The sequence below is a fragment of the Lytechinus pictus genome, chromosome 2 (assembly GCF_037042905.1).
Source record: "Lytechinus pictus isolate F3 Inbred chromosome 2, Lp3.0, whole genome shotgun sequence".
NCBI lineage: Eukaryota > Metazoa > Echinodermata > Echinoidea > Temnopleuroida > Toxopneustidae > Lytechinus > Lytechinus pictus.
In genome coordinates, this window is record NC_087246.1 from 61,336,564 (window position 1) to 61,353,990 (window position 17,427).

At 36.0% G+C, this 17,427-nt stretch overlaps 1 long non-coding RNA gene across 1 annotated transcript; it reads left to right on the forward strand.

The window, feature by feature from the left end:
• Positions 1-1,976: 1,976 nt before the first annotated feature.
• LOC129281956 (uncharacterized) lies at positions 1,977-7,389 on the forward strand. Its single transcript, XR_008586560.2, has 3 exons — positions 1,977-2,086; positions 5,782-5,898; positions 6,432-7,389. It is a non-coding gene; the product is annotated as an uncharacterized LOC129281956 (long non-coding RNA).
• Positions 7,390-17,427: the final 10,038 nt, after the last annotated feature.

The following is a 17,427-nucleotide window of genomic DNA, read 5'->3' on the forward strand; positions in this document are numbered from 1 at the left end:
ATGGTGGAATGGTGAACGGTATACCATACCAAATGGTGTCTCAGTGGTATCCAATGGTATGGTGTGTGCCTATATATGATTGGTATGGTAAATGTGTCTCAGTAGTATGTGCCTTAATGGATAGATGTTTTAAAGGTGAATTGAATACCAAAAGATAAATTGTAACTTAATGATGGCTTTTATAGTGGTGTGTGCCTGATGAGTTGTATTTATGTTAACGGTGAATGGTATGCCCAATTGCATTACCCAATATAATTCTGAAGATTTAAAGAAAATCCATCAAAGATTAAAAAGTAATTAGAGTTATTACAACTTTTGATTTGTGACTTTTATGCGAGCAGCTTCCCCAAATCAAGCGTAAACTGATCCAGTGCTTATACTACAATGATATTAATTTGTTATATTTTACAATTGTACATATTACTTTGTAAATTTATATTTGATGCACTGAGTGCAAAAATAAAAGCAATCAATCAATGAAATCCTATTTGATAAAAAGGGTTTTTATTGTACCTTAATATCAACATACAAATTATTTCACAGCCGCTCCTGAAAGGGAAGAATATAGTCATCATTAACAATTAAAATTTTGAAATTTATAAATGCAAGTTTTTGGGAGCATGAACAAGATGCGTATCGTACTAAATAGAAAATTGTACATTTCACCATCCTTTCTTTTCTCTTTTTGTTTCTTGGTATAATTTGAACGACACACCACCTCCCCTATCTGTACGGTATCAGCTTTTTATGAATTGTTCCCCCCTCTTTTTTCAAAGTTTTATTCTATTATCAAATTAATTTTCTTATTTAATCATGGACACTTTTTATAAAGAGAGCTATGAGGGTGTTGCAAGAAAATATTTGCAGTCAATCCCACAAGTTGGTTGCAAATTTACAAGTGATAGATTAATCTCATCTAAAGTAAACCAATTTATAGATGGAAGAAACAATAAATCAGTTGCAAGTTTGCAATGAAAAGTATGACTTTCAACTGATTTTGGAGTTTGAAATTGACTTGCGTTCAACTTCAATTGCAAGTTTCTTGCAATGTCCCATACGTCATTATTTTTTTAAAATGAATTCACTGTTGGTTGTCTTCCTCCCCCAACCCCTATCGAAATTCCCATCGGCAAACCCTGATTTTGGTCTGCAACGACCAAAGCCCCCTCCCGGCCAATTCATATATTGCTACTACTGCTTATATCATCATGAAACGTTCCTCTTTTTTTCTTTACAAATTATATTTTAATTATTTTTCTTACTTATGGACGGTGTTTATAAAGAGGAGAGCTACTCTAGGCCGATCATTACTTGCTTAATTGAAATGATTTGTCAGTTATATTGTCTTGCCCCTCCACCCCCTATCAAAATTCCCTGCCGCCAGGCTAGTACAATGTAACATAAAAAAATCTACTGAACGAAATTCTCAATTGCCATCAAAACAAAAGCGAAATTAAACAAAGAGAGAAAAGGAAAAAAATAAATTAAAAAAAATATATATCGAAAAACAGAAAAATAAAAAAAAAGATTAAAAAAAGACTATAAGACAAAGAAAAGAAGAAAGATTAGAGAAAAAAAGAAGGAAAAGAAAAAAGAGACAACAGAAAGAAAGAAAAAACATTGAATTATAGAACAGAAAAAAAATTGAGCGAAATTATTTTTTTAGATCCTTTCAAAGGATAAAGCAGTGGCAAAAATTGACTGCATGGTTGCCAACCCACAACCAATCAAGAAAAAGACACCCCTGATTTACATGCAATTCACTCCTTCCCCTATATCGAGATGTATCTTGCCGAAGAAGCCCCCTCCCCATGATTTTATATTAATTTACCCCCCCCCCCCCCCTATATCGGGATGTGTTGGCTGCGCTGCTAGCTAGCTCGCTCTAATGTTACGTATGTAAGTGTTGTTCTCGCGCTCGCACGCGCGTGCGCACGTACCTAACCGCCGATTGCAAAATTTGAAAAAAACCCGATCAACCACTGTCATTGCTGTTGAAAGTTCATCGATAATTCATCATAAACTAAAGGAACACAGGTCAGATTCGGACAACGACTTCAAAGTCATTCGCAGAATAGGCTAAACAGTAAGTTAGATAACAATTTTCTTTGATATTGTTTTCGTAGTTGATTTTCTTAGAATGTTACTGTTACTGTTCGATGTCGTTTTACTGCCACGGGGATTCACTGCCACGACCACTGCCATGCACCGTACCGTCACTGCCCCGTTGGCGCGGGCCAGGACACGCCTGGCTCTGGCGATATGGATGGGGTGTGTTATGCTTTGTATTGGCTGAGCCTGAGGTGAGCTGAGCCGAGCATTGAGTAGTAATTCGCTCGTATGGCCTGATCTTATTATTGTCATTGTTTTACAAAACCACAAAACCATCTCTGAATACCGGTATGAATTTATGAATGAATGACTTGTTAAATTAATGCTGTACAGACAGTGCAGTAGGCCTACTGTCATGACATTGACTGTCAACGTGTCAATTAGGCCATTGGTTAATGCACAATGTTTTTTCACTGAAATGGAAACCTTGCCGAAAAATATTGCTCTGGAATGAGGCCTATAATTTGTTGTTGTTGGTAGATAATGTTGGTAAATTTAAGATGACATGGACATCGTAGTATTCAGGTGAAACATGGTGTCCTAAAGTGTCCTAAATTTTAAAACATGATAAAGTAAAGGCTACGCAGGCCCTAAAATTCTCGTACCACTTATTGCGCATGCAATTTCAATGGTAAAATGTGCACTTTGTGTGCGGAACTGTGACTGGAGTGAGTGACGAACGATTCCTATTCAATTTTTCTAGAGAGGCTACAATAATTATTCAGAGAAATCCTACAACTGTTTGGAATTAACACATTTTAGAAATTGAGGCAGAGAAATATTCCATGATAAATCAAGAAGTGTTCTGAAAACATGGCGGGATTTCGGTATTAGTGAGTTATGTGATATTTTCTTCTTGGGTAAGGTTTTTGAGAATATTTACCACATATTAATACGATATAATTTGTTCAAATATAAAATTGGCATAGTTTTTGACGTTTGTAAACAAAATGCGTAGTTTACATGTACATGTATAATGTATCCCCTCAAAAAAGGGCCTCTACTAATCTGAACTCAGCCATGCCAGCTGACTAAAATCACAATTCCTGAATTTTTTCCTTGGAATTTTTCCATGGGATTGGGCACTAATTTCGCACCGACCAACTTCGAGCAAAATTCCCCAACAAATATTGTTCTCAAATGTCATAGCAAGTCTGAATTGCATTTGAATGTCCATATGCCCACCGCTTTTCCGAATATCGGGAACAGCTGTATATTGGCTTCGATCTCTACGTCATTGTTTGAATCCTCATGCGTTGCTTTGCCGTAATTTTGAATGGACTGAAGTTCGTAACCAAATCATTCAAACTGCCGCAGGCAAATCTTTTGGTCGCTAACTTCAGTCCTTATGAATTATGGCGAAGCAAAGTAAAGTGATGTCTGAATGAAAGTTTGAACGATAACATTATGTGTAATGTTGGAACCCGGAAAGTTTAGCAAAAAAAAATCCGGATCCTGGATCAGACCTGAACTCGGAGCCATCGCTCAGCACCGTTTGCTGCAGCCCTAAGAAAAACCTGGCCCCGCTAATCCAGAATGCACTTTCGTACCCTGCGATGTTAGCGAACTAATTTAACCTTAATATTTGTCCGAATCAATTCACTGAGCATCAGGAACATCATTATTTCATCGTTCGAATTATCAGATTTAGGGTTTCACTCCACCGTATACTTATTTGGATATTTGCTGAAGTTAGCGATTACAACGCGCGAACACGAAGTCAACAGTGTTGCTGCCCTCTGCGTTCGTTTGGCAAAATCTAAGAATTTTAACTAAGACATCGAGATCAAAGCTAAAATAATGCTGTTTCAACTGCTCAAAGTGGCTGAAATTCATGTAAAGGATCAATTAAGTTAGATTATTTGAAAAAATAGATGAGCTTGGTTCATGAATAGTGGTAAATGGTCACATTATATTGGTGTTTATTTTGTATTTTTTCGGAGACATAACAGCATCTGATCTTCGCTGTTTTAGCTCTCAACCCGGACCGGCTTGGCCTGGGGAAAATCCCACCAACTCGCTGGTTTCCGAATTCCACCCCGGCATGGCTCCCACTATTATAATAACGTCGGGAATGGAGCCAAAATACCGCCATTCCCGATCGTGATGTTTGGAAAAGTGGTGGGCATACTCTGTATTGACCTCAAAATGTGTGTAGACAATTTCTGGTGGAAAATTTTGCTCGAAGTTGGCTGGTGTGAAACTGCATTAGTGCGGGAGGATAATCTGAGATCCTTCCATAGGGCTAGGCATATCCATTTTTAAAGCTAATTATATTTTTTCAAAATTAAGTTTGTCCCATGATCACATTTTAACAATGTTTATTTATTTACTGATCAAAACTTGCCCAAAATAATGTCTAGAATTCAACCACTGGAATATGATTGCCCAGGGACGGATCCTGGATTTCTCAAGGGGGGGGGGGCACATTTTCCCAATGAAACTTTAACAAGCACAAAAAAAGAGATCTTTACCTGTGGATGAGACAATTACCGTGTTTACACTTGATCGGCTTTTGGTTCAGAACCAAAAGCCGATGCAGAATCGGCTTTTGGTTTATCTTGCACTGCATTTACACGCTGTTACAGCTCGCGGTGCAGAATCGGCTTGCATGTCAAAAACCTGAATTGATACGCACACCAACAATATACGTCATAATAAAGACAACGCTGGATCCGTACGCTTACAATTACGTCACAATGGTAAATTAAATGAAATGCGCACCAATTGCCGATGCAGAATCAGCTTTCTGTTTACACGTAGTAAAAAAGCTGATTCTGCATCACAAAGGTGTTTTTGAAAATCCACGGTTGAGTCCATGGTTTATGCAGATTTCCTGTATAAATTACGCTTAATTTAGCACGTATCTGGCGCGTGTATAAAAAATGTCAAATTCTGATGCGCGCTCTTGTCGCAGTGTGCCAAATGGACGCCTGCTGCCATGGTTAGATACTCTATTTTATTCATGTGTCCACTGTTTGAAGAGTGGACTCATTAATTCAAAACAGTGGACTCGTGAATAAAATAGCGTGGATAACCACAGCAACAGGCGTCAATTTGGCGCACTGTGACAAAAGCGTGCATCAGCATTGGACATATTTTGATATACGGGGTAAAATAAGCGTAATTTATACAGGAAATCTCCATAAATCATGGACTCAACCAGGGTTTTCAAAACCATGGCTCTCAAGGGGGGGGGGGCACAGGTCAATTGTGCCTATCTGGATCCGCGACTGTGATTGTCAATACCGAGAAAATCATATTGAATTTTATCAATTAATTGATTACCTTTTGAAAACTGCCGCTCTGGAAATGTGATTTCAGATCATTCTGTTTCTATTAGATAATTTTCTCTTGCATATCTACAAGATTGATTATTCGAACACGTTATGCAGCAGAGTAACTGTGTTATATTGATCTAGATATTTCCAGCATGCACACACAGAAAATCTTGGATGGGGGGAATTTTTTTTCTGTGACATCAATGTGAAACGTATTCCCAAGTGACTTTGCTGCATATGTTGAAATAAAAATGATAATGATGCTGTATATGAGTGAATCATTGAATTTTGGAGCTTAAAGGAAGTTTTACTATATTAGTATTATATTTTTGTTTGTATCTGCACATGCATATTTTCCAACACTCAAATTTATTTTATTTCATTTAAGATTGAACAACGGATACACTGGATGATAACATAGATGGTCCAGGATTATCTGGGAAGGAAACTACAGGTGCTGAACACAGAAAACCGTTTACAAGAAAACAACTGGAGTTTATGAAAGGTAATTGTGTAAGAATTCACTTCAGTAGAAAAAATTGAAAAGCTTCAGGAGATAAAACAGATTGTACTCCTGCAGTGGCATAGCTGAAAAATTTGTGAGGAATGGTAAAAATCCTGAAAAAGGCCAAATGTCATCCCTATTTATAGGAGTACACATCCTTTCTAACACCCCCCCCCCCCCCCGGAAAAATCAATATGCTGGCTGGGGGGGGGGGGGTGGACGCTGGACGCTTTAGCCCCAGGTATACATGTGGTATGGTATTTGTCATCATTTGGGCAACTTCCCATTAATATAATGGGTTATTTTCTGCTAATCTATGGTTAAACATTAATTTCTTTATCATATTGTACAAAATGTTTTGATATTTGTTAATTGGTACTATTCAATTGAAAGGTAGTGTATTATGCAAATTTCTCGATATTTTAGAAAAATATATGAATTTCTCAAGAAAGCTTGCACGCACGACAAGCATTGATGTTTTGAACCTGGAGCTGACATACTGTCCTGTTTTCATCCCATATTCCTTATTACAGCTTCAAGGAATTAACCTTGCCGGGTACCCAATCACTTCACCTTGGTCGAGTGCAGCACAGTGTGGATAAATGTGTTGCTGAAGGAAAAAAAACATTGCTAGGATTTAAACCCACGCCCCTCTGTGGAAAGGTGAGAGTCAGAACCACTTGACCATGACGCACCCGCAATTAACAAGCTGATGACATATCCCCACTTGTTATTTAGTATTTTATAACAAGAAATCATGTTTATTCACATTTTTACCTCCAAGAACTAAAAAGTGGAGTGAAAATTTATTTAATGTAAACACATGCATTGCTGGAAATCATTTCATGCTACGTGGGACATATACACACGTGTATGAAAATATGAAATAATTATGATTTCATTTTATAACATAAGCCTAACACATATTCCTTACGATCATGTGCACATTCCAGTAATTTTTCCCAAAATGTTGCTAAACTTTCAAATTAAAGACTTTGTTATCAGATTTTAACGAAATTGTCAACATTATGCTTTTCTGATTAATTCTCTTCCAACCTAAATCTCCCCCTTTCTCATGCTTTCTTTCTATGGTCCCCTCCATTCTCCTTATAACTATGTTATATGTAAAATGTAACCGGTCGTCCAACCAAATTGATTGAAGGGCTAGGTACTCTAGACTGAAAGTTATGTGATTTAAATTCAAAGAGTACATCAGACAAACAAATAACACTGAAAATTTCATCAAAATTTAATGAGGATTAACGAAATTATGACTAATTAAAGTTGTTACTTTTCGGTAAAACTGTTCTCTGCAAGTCCTCATGAATATACAAGATCCCACTTTATATATTTTATGTATTATATGAATTCAAATTTTGTCCAAGCTAGGTTGTAAAAGAATTACGATTGACTACTGATTTACTGTGTAAGACAATAATCATATTATTTCTCACACATAGTTGAGTTATTCATCTGATTCAACACAACAAATATAGACAAAAAAGTAATAAGTGGGAATCTTGTATATTTGAACTATGGGAAATAGTGAAAAATAGATGTGCTACTAATAATTATTTTCTATATGATTTGCAAAATACTAGAAAAAGAGGTCTCTACTTTAAATGTTTTTTTCCTATTTTCATGATATATTCTGTCTATTTTTTATACATTATTTATACATTACATTTATGTATCTTTAATGTATTTATGATAAACTTTTGGCATGTTTCTGCAGAAAATCATTAAAAGTGGTTTATCTTTTTCGGACTCGAAAAACCTTATCGCCCTTATACCAACCTGCTTTTACAGACCGAATAATCTGATTAACTTGCTTATCGCGTTGCAAATACGGCGGAAATCGAAAAATTCAACCTATAACCTCACATTGCATTGTGGTATGTCCAAAATTGCATCTTCTTAGGAAAAATTTCAAAATTTGTGGTAGATCTCACTCAATGTAGCAGGTATACGTGTTGCATGATCAGCTGGCGAGATCGAAAAGGCCAGAATGTGCAAATATATGTATACTGCGAAATTGCACTTCCGGGTTCAAGCACTTCTGCCAGACATGATACGCTATATATTTTGCCGTGTGTTATTACAGAAAAGTTAAACGGATTAACATGGCAATAACCACCTCTCAGAGATGGTTATGAGATACCATATTTTGCTTGGTGCAGTTTATCAATAAACCGCATCACGTCTGTTTCTACAGGAAAGTTTTCTGGGATTCTGGATACTTACGCGGGTAATACCTTTTAACGATTCTATGTAGAAACACGCCGTTTGATATATCTTTTTGGTGAAAAGAAAATAGAGAACGATTTGGGGGTTCTATTTTTGAGGGGCACTATTTTCCCCCCTTTTGGGGATATTTATTTCCTCTAGGTTTGGTACTCTTTAATCATTTGGCCATGTGAAGGCTATCACACATTTTGAGATTAATGTTTGAAATTTGGTGTTCATCAGTTTGTTGTCCAAACTCTGTCTTACATGTAAATTTGTTTATAGGAAGATTAACATAATATCTATGTGGAGTGCAATCATTGACCTCTTGAAGAGTCGTGCAGTCACATGTATTCATAATACTCGTGCTTTTATGCCATACTTGTCAATACTGGGTTCCACTCTTTTGTACTTGAACTTATTAGTAAAAAAATATTTTATTGAAAGCAATAACACACAACAGATTTAAAATCAAGGTTATTGTATTACAAGTATCAGGTTTGTTTGCAGAACAGTGATTTTGCCAAGTACTCAATCCACGTAAAAAGCAATCAGAGAGAACAGGTTTATTCTTGGAAATGTTATTCATTTGTTGTGTTTTCAATCAAACTCTGTCTTGATACGTGTTTATTTTAGATACCAAGATTGACAGAGTATAGATTTCAACGAGAAACAAAGTCATATATATTCATAACTTATGTGCTTTAATTATAAAGTCTATACTTGTGAATACTGTGTTCCGTTTATGCTGTACTTAAACTTCTTGTAGTAAAAACATTTTATTGACATTCTTGAAATAACTGTTTTCATCATTATTTTTCTTGTGCATACTTAAGGCATTATTAAACCTACCATTAACCCCAGATATATGCTGTTCACCATTGGTCTACCATTCACTGTACTTTATTGGCCTATTATACATCGCACACCTTTGATCTATTGTCTATAATTCAGTGTAAACCATTGGTCTACCATTCACTGTACATATGTGATCTATAGTGTATGGCCAATGGTGTAAATTGAATGGTTGACCAATAGTTTAGAGTGTATGTTAAGACAATGGTGTACAATGGTGTACAGTGAAAGGGTAGGCCAATGGTGTATGGTAAACCAATGGTGTACGGTAAATGGTAGGTCAATGGTGTACGGTGAATGGTACGCGAATGGTGTACGGTGAATGGTACGCGAATGGTGTAGGGTGAATGGTACGCGAATGGTGTACGGTGAAAGGTACGCGAATGGTGAATGGTGTACGGTGAATGGTACGCGAATGGTGTACGGTGAATGGTACGCGAATGGTGTACGGTGAATGGTACGCGAATGGTGTACGGTGAATGGTACGTGAATGGTGTACGGTGAATGGTACGTGAATGGTGTACGGTGAATGGTAGGTGAATGGTGTACGGTGTATGGTGAATGGTAGGCGAATGGTGTAAGGTGAATGGTATAGGCCAATGGTGTCCAGTGAATGGTGGCTGAATGGTAAATGGTAGGCCAGTGAATGGTGGCTGAATGGTGAATGGTGGTCAATGGTAAACCTGTCTATAGTGGCCATATGGTAGATCAATGGTGAATGGTGTTTGATCAATGGTATATGAATGGTAAATGGTGCTCATGAATATGGTAATAGTAACGTCCCAATTATTTAAATTAGTTTGAATGGTATACCATTGGGGCTTGAATGGTATACCATTGGTGTATGGTGGGCGCTGTTCGAATGGTATTTCAATGGTATACCAATGGTGTTTCAATGGTGTATGGTGTATGGTATTTCAATGGTATACCATTCAATTTTTTTTATAAGGGTAGACCAACACACTTTCAAATTTATGGCTGTAATTCAACAAATACCCCAATTTGGCCAAAGTTCATTGACCCTAAATGACCTTTGACCTTGATCATGTGACCTGAAACTTGCACAGGATGTTCAGTAATACTTGATTACTATTATGTCCAAGTTTCATGAATCAGATCCATAAACTTTCAAAGTTATGATGGTAATTCAACAGATACCCCCAATTCGGCCAAAGTTCATTGACCCTAAATGACCTTTGACCTTGGTCATGTGATGTGAAACTCAAGCAGGATGTTCAGTGATACTTGATTAACCTTATGTATAAGTTTCATGAACTAGGTCCATATATTTTCTAAGTTATGATGACATTTCAAAAACTTAACCTTAGGTTAAGATTTTGATGTTGATTCCCCCAACATGGTCTAAGTTCATTGACCCTAAATGACCTTTGACCTTGGTCATGTGACATGAAACTCAGGCAGGATGTTCAGTAATACTTGATTAACCTTATGGCCAAGTTTCATGAACTAGGTCCATATACTTTCTAAGTTATGCTGTCATTTCAAAAACTTAACCTCAGGTTAAGATTTGGTGTTGACGCCGCCGTCGCCGCCGCCGCCGCCGCCGCCGCCGTCGCCGTCGGAAAAGCGGCGCCTATAGTCTCACTCTGCTATGCAGGTGAGACAAAAACAATGCAATTTCATGACTATTCTAAAGTATATACTGTAGAGTACATATACATCATTCATAGCAATTGTGCTTCAAGTTAATTATAGGTATAAAGAATAGAAATGGATGATCAATTAAATATGTTTAAAAACTTGAAGTTTGGAGGTATATAGATTATATTATGTATGAACGAGCAGTCTTAGTTACCTATTGCTCTGCCTACAAAAGTGGCATCCATAATGGCTGAAGACAAAGCGGATGCTGGTCTACTCTGGTTGGGAGTTGGGCTCCTCGCTGGCTGGGGAGGCTCAGGAGAGCGAGGAACAGCTGCAAAAATGGCCCGAGGGAACAAAGCTGTCCCTATATGGGACTGAAAAGGCAAGACAAGAATTGCTGAACATCATGTTCCTTAAACGATTACTTATTTGATTTACAACTTTGATTTACAACGCAACGTAAATATTGCGGTTCAAAAATAAGCTGTTGATTTCATTTTGCAATGGCGAGAAGAATGGTTATGCCTCCAGTTTGGCTTTTGTCACACTCAGCAATTGTGCAATCACTGGGTCAATTGCCAGCCAGATGATTGAAACTATGCGGTGTTTCGCTTATCCGGCTGAGTGATCGGCCCATTGACATTGCACAACAGAATAGACCAAAAGCTTTATTTTGAACAGTCTCTGTACATTACTTGTTCTGCTGAACTACGCTAGCTCAACACAACAGTACATAGACTAAACAATGGGTATCCTGTATCTCTGATAAATCCCTCTTATCAGGCAAGCCAAGGGTAGACCATAAATAACAGCTGATATTACATTAGACCACAAGCTTCGGACTCTGTTTTATTGGTTGTTCCGCTGAACTGCGTTGGCTTCACTCACCAATTACAGAGACCGAAGTTCTGACTCGATTTGTACAGGGACTCGATGGCCATATGTTTATGCATTAAATTCAGATAAACCAGGGAAGCGAAGTTGCACGACAGCTGAAGTCACTGTTTTTTGTCCTTTCAAGTTTATTTTTCCCAGTTTTGATGCATTTCAGGCCAAGACGGAATAATAATCTTTATTTTGGTCCAGTTGTTTTCATATATTTTTATGAAATAAAGACAAAAATCAATGAGCCCTGTCGGGGGGATTTTGCATTTTCAAACCCCTAATGGCGGCTGCACGATCGCGAGCCGTCTGTGTACGAGGATAATTTTTGTCTAAATGTCAAAAAGACTCCTCGAAGCAGACGGCTGCCAGCTGTCTAATATTACGCAAGAGCAGCTCTGCCTGTACTACTACTAGTACTTACTAGTAGGCCTTTCGGAATTGAATTATTTTATATGATATTTAATCAAGTTTTCAAAAGCATATTGTATTTTGAAATCCAATGTTATTCTGTTTTCAGTTTAGAACAAAGAAAATCGGCCCCAAAATAAGGAAACATTTAAAGAGAAATAAAAATGACTGCATGCGATGGCGAGTGAGTGTGCTTGAATCGGTGCGCTGCGTATTTCTTTTTTCGGACCCATTGAGATCAAAAACACCTGTTCAGATACTTAAATAACTGGCCTGGGGTGATTGAGGTTTTCCATGGTTCGTAATCGGGGTTTGCCTTCTCCAAATGACCAATGACGGAATTGCCTCAGTCATGATGATAATTGAATATGCTGATTTTTTACTTGACTTTTGAATTTGAGTTTTGTGCCATTGTGGCGCCCAGAATTCAGAATAGGGTGTCTGAAGCCACACTGAAAAGTGTCAGCATAAGACAGGCTGATTTAGGGGAAAATGTGGCACATTTTTTTCGGGAAGTTCAGGCTACTAGAAAAACGTGATCTGAATTGATTATTAACTTGTGTTTGGCATGTATGGAAAGAGAAAATTCAGGGGCTTCTTTTGACAGTAAGGACAAGTTTATATGATCATTTGAATTAAGGATTTAGAGATAAATTGCAAACCCTTATTTTTGTGTGTGTTGAGATTGCCATTTCCCCATGCGTTTTCTATGGGAAAATGAAATTTCTGTTTTGCACAATTTTTTCACTTTGTCGCAATTTTTCATTGTGATCTGGTTTCCAAATCTTTATAAAAATCATACCATCAGAAAGAGCATAAAAAATCCTATTGGACTCTTTATGGACAAGTTTTTGGCATTAATAATAAATTTATAACAGCTCTCGGAAGCTAAAAATTTGGATTTGTGTGTGTCCATTTCTTAACTACACAGTCTATGACTATGGCAGAGAAATGCTGAAAATTGACCTAATTTCATTCTTCTTTTTTGTAGCCAATAATCAGATTTTTTTCAAAAATGTTACATTTCTGTCAGTCTGAAGGTCATTTCTCTTCAAATTCACAAAGAAAATGTGATATTTTCTTGAAATAAGAAAAATAATATTTTTCTCCAGACACCCTATTCAGAATCAGAATAATGAGTTGAAAAAATAAATCATCCTATAATATTGAATATAAATAATCCACAAATAAGTCGAAATTATGAAATTACATAGAACTAAAAAAAATTCCAAATGAAATCTACCACTTTCGATCGCGATAGCATTATCATCCTCTAGAGTCTAGTCCTAGTCCTAGTAAAAAATCCTAGACCCACATCAAATTTAGCGTATGGGACCAAGGAAGAAAATACGGTGTTGCTTAGGAACATGACGCTGTTCAATTGCGCCAGCATTTCTCCTCTGAAATTGAAATATCTCAGTTCTTTATTTCATTTATAAGAAATTTACATTATAAACAATAATTGGACATGATTATCATAGAGTTCTCACCAGCGGTTTGTTCTTTTTCTTCTGTTTTTTATCCTTCTTCCCTGCCATTTCACTTTTTTGCGTCGCAAGATCACAGGAATTCAAAAATTAGTCTTTCTTCAAGAGATCGAGAATTAAGATAGGCTTGAGTTGAGTGCCTGTTCATCGATCGTAGTATCTCCTCTGGTGGTAGTACAGTATCCATGTTATTAAAACAAAATATATATACCGGTACTTAACACGAGAAGTCTTTAGCTTCTTTTTTTTCCTTCCTGCATTTTTCACTCTTTTCATTCTGACCAAAAATCCAGCTCACTTTTATTTTCTCTGCTGGAGCATACTGCAACAGAGTACAAGTTACAAGAAAAATGGTCCTAAAAAGCAAAATAACAAAACAGGGAAAAAAAAGAAGAACCAAAATACATATGAAAACGAAAAAAAAAAAGCAATTAAAATAGAGGAAAAAAAAGAAAAAAAAAGGAAGAGAAAAAATTAAAAGAAAAGGATAAAATTAAACAAAAACGAAAACAAAGAAAACAATGGAAAGAAGAAAAAGAAAATGACAAAATATGTACATATATATATATATATATATATATATATATATATATATATATATATATATTAATACCTATTTCTTACTTTTTTTCCTGTTTTTCGTAGTTTCTATCAAGATAAAGAGTACACTTTTTTTCTGCAGGCTGTCAAAAAATAGGGGGGGGCCTATATATATATATATACACACAGGCCTAAATCAGATAGCACTTTGTGATCGCTTCTTTGTATAGTTTATGCCCTGTTCATGATTTGCTTAAAATGCCCAGTTTGCGGTTCGGATATTTAAAAAGTTTTCAGCTTGCGCTTCGAACTCGCATCAATTTTTTTAGTAAGATACCCATGCATTAATTAGGCCTATATGGTAACAAAAAGTGTTCAGGAAATCCCGTTTTCAGGTCGGTTATTTTCCTTGAACCTTGAAGAGTAATCCCTTTCAGCAGCTTCAAAGGCAGGCGCGGATCCAGCAGGGGGCCGAGCCGGCCCCGGCCCCCCTATTTTTTGACAGCCTGCAGAAAAACGTGTACTCTTTATCTTGATAGAAACTACGAAAAACAGAAAAAAAAAGTAAGAAATAGGTATTATACTAATGATTTGCAATTTACAGCCTCGTAACGGCCGGCCCGACCCCTGAAAGGGGAACAATTGGAAAATAAACTTTATATAGAAATTTTCGCTCACGCTTCGCGCTCGCTTTACCTATGTAATGAATCCCATTCAAGAGGATTAAAAGACACTTCATATATTCAGTTCTGATATCAATTTTACACACAATATTTTAGCTCGCACATCAAGCTTTATTATTTGTTTGATTTACACAAATTGTTATATCAAAATTTTCAGCTCGCATTGTTTGATTTGTGAGATACCTATCCTCTTTGGAAATTCTTTCCAAAATTTGTCAAAATGCTCCTTTATCATGTCAGTATATCAAAAAATTAAGCTCGTGCTTCGCGCTCGCATTTAACAGGGGCCGCGGAACGGTTTTCAAAGTGGGGGGGGGGGGCTGAGCCAAAAGTGGGGGGGTTGACCATGCTAAAAATCACAATCATATGGTCATTTTTACATTTTTGTACACGGTTTTGGAAAAAAGTGGGGGGCTGAAGCCCCCCAGCCCCCCCCCCCCCCGGTTCCGCGGCCCCTGTTTAATTGTTTGAGACATAAAAGCTTGTTCTTTAATTTTAAATAAAAAGGCGCTTAGACTGTTCAGTTTTCAGGTCGGAATATCAAAAATTAGGAGCTCGCGCTTCACATTATTTAATTGGTGATATACTTGTATCCTCTTCATTAATCACTAAAAACAGTTCTAATTGAGTCCCTTTTCACGTTACTACAATAAAATTTCGGCTCGCGCTTCGCGCTCGCATTGTTTCGTTGGATACTTATCTTTTTTCATGATTACAAAAACTGCTCAGAATATTCAATTTTAAGGACATAAAATATCAAAAAATTTTAGCTCGCGCTTCGCGCTCGCATCATATATTAAGACCACATGAGATACCTTATCTTGTTTATAACAATAAAAACTAACATATACTTAAGACTTCGGTCTTTAGTTAGAACTACACCCTAAAAAACCAACAAAACAAAATCAGATTATAGCGGCCAATCGAAAAAAAGTTGATAAAAATATTGTTCGCCCCCCCCCTATTGGCGAAAGCTGGATCCGCCCCTGAAAGCTATTATTATTTGTGGATTTTCAGTTCGCATAGCAGCTCAGTCCTCGAGTTCATGAATCACTGTTATGAATCACGGTTATGCAGAGCCAACTTAGTTTTTTATTGATTCAATAATTATTTTCACACTTCATAAAAATAACAATACAAACAGTGTCAAGATGTTATTACAGAATACAGTACAATACATATGAATATTCCAATGCATAAAAAAAACATACACTACACGAAACAATAAACCAAAATCTGAACAAGAAGAGAAACAGTATAATTATGTAAATGTGGGGAATCATTTAAAAAGTTAAAAACTTATGTAGGATGGTTATTTTGTCATTTTCCTATTTTGTTCATTTTCTTTAACTTGTGCTTTCTTCAGCCGTTTTACATTTCTGTTCCGTCTAGATCATGTGCATTTCTTTTCAGCACTGCCCTTCTATAGTCTGAACTTAGGTTATTTGAGTTTAATTATATATTCAGTTTTCATTCATCCTTCTCCACATTGGATTCTTTTCATCTGATTCTCTTTTGTCATCTTCATTCCTTCCCTATCATTCCATCCCTCACCTGAATCCTTAGTTTCTAATGCCAATATTACATAATCACCCATACATTTTTTACAACTTAATCTTATTCCTCATTGGTTTATATTATGAATTGGATTACTATACATTTCAGTTGGGTTCTTCTATTTTCTTTAATTTCATTGGTTAGCTTTAAGATGATTTAAATAATGTTATGTTACCGTAGCAATTTTGATGTGGGCTGAGGAAGGCCAAATGTATAAATATAGAGAGTATTTTGATAAATGCATGAGACACAGACACAGATACGACACTACAGATCCAGTCTCTTCGTTTAGTTATTCTCTGTCTTCTGTTCCTGATATGTTATGTTTGCTGCTAAGTTCCTGATTTTCCTGTTGTTTTAAAATTGATTATTTTATTCTCATCAAGTAGGTGTTTAGTTCTACAACCCTACACTTATAACATAATCCCTTTTTTTCAATAAAAGTTTGAGTTTTGCAGAGAAAGACTAGGGGGGGGGATGTAATTGAGGTAACTTAGTCTAGGGAATTAAAGTTTTTGTAGAAATGTTTTAAGTTTATATTCAAATACATTAAGGGATAATGAACTTTTTACATCTTCAGGGAGACCGTTCCAGAATACAGGACCATTATACGAATTATTGACTTTCGGGATAAGGATAATTTTCCACATGAAACACGGTAATCACTATTTTCTTCTAGTATCATAATTGTGAATATCAGAATTTTTACAAAATAAAGAATCTAAATTTATTGGAAGTAATTTCTTGTAGTATAAATACATAAATATACCAATATTATAACTATATAATTCATACACAGGCAATATTTTAAACTTAAGAAAGAGTGGAGCAGTATGAGTTCTGAAACCAGAATAAGATATCATTCTGATTACTCTTTTTTTTTATAAAACTAAAGGTCTATCTAATATATATTTATTTGAAGACCCCCAAACAATAATTCCATAATTGAGATATGATAATATTTGAGTGTTATAAAGCATTAAGAGAATAGTTTATGGGACAAATTCACGTAATCTTTTTAAAGCACCTATATTTCTAGAAATGGGGGAGTTTATCTTGTTAACATGACTTTTCCATTTTAAATTATCATCAATGTAAATTTCAAGAAATTTTACACTCTCCACCCTTTCTACTTCAACTTTTTTAATCTACATTGTTTCTACTGATGATCATAAAATTTGTTTTCTAAATATTCAAAGCTAAATTATTAACAGATAACCATTCCTGTACTTTATTAAGTTCAATATTCATATTTTGTTGTAAATATGTCACTGTGGCTAAAA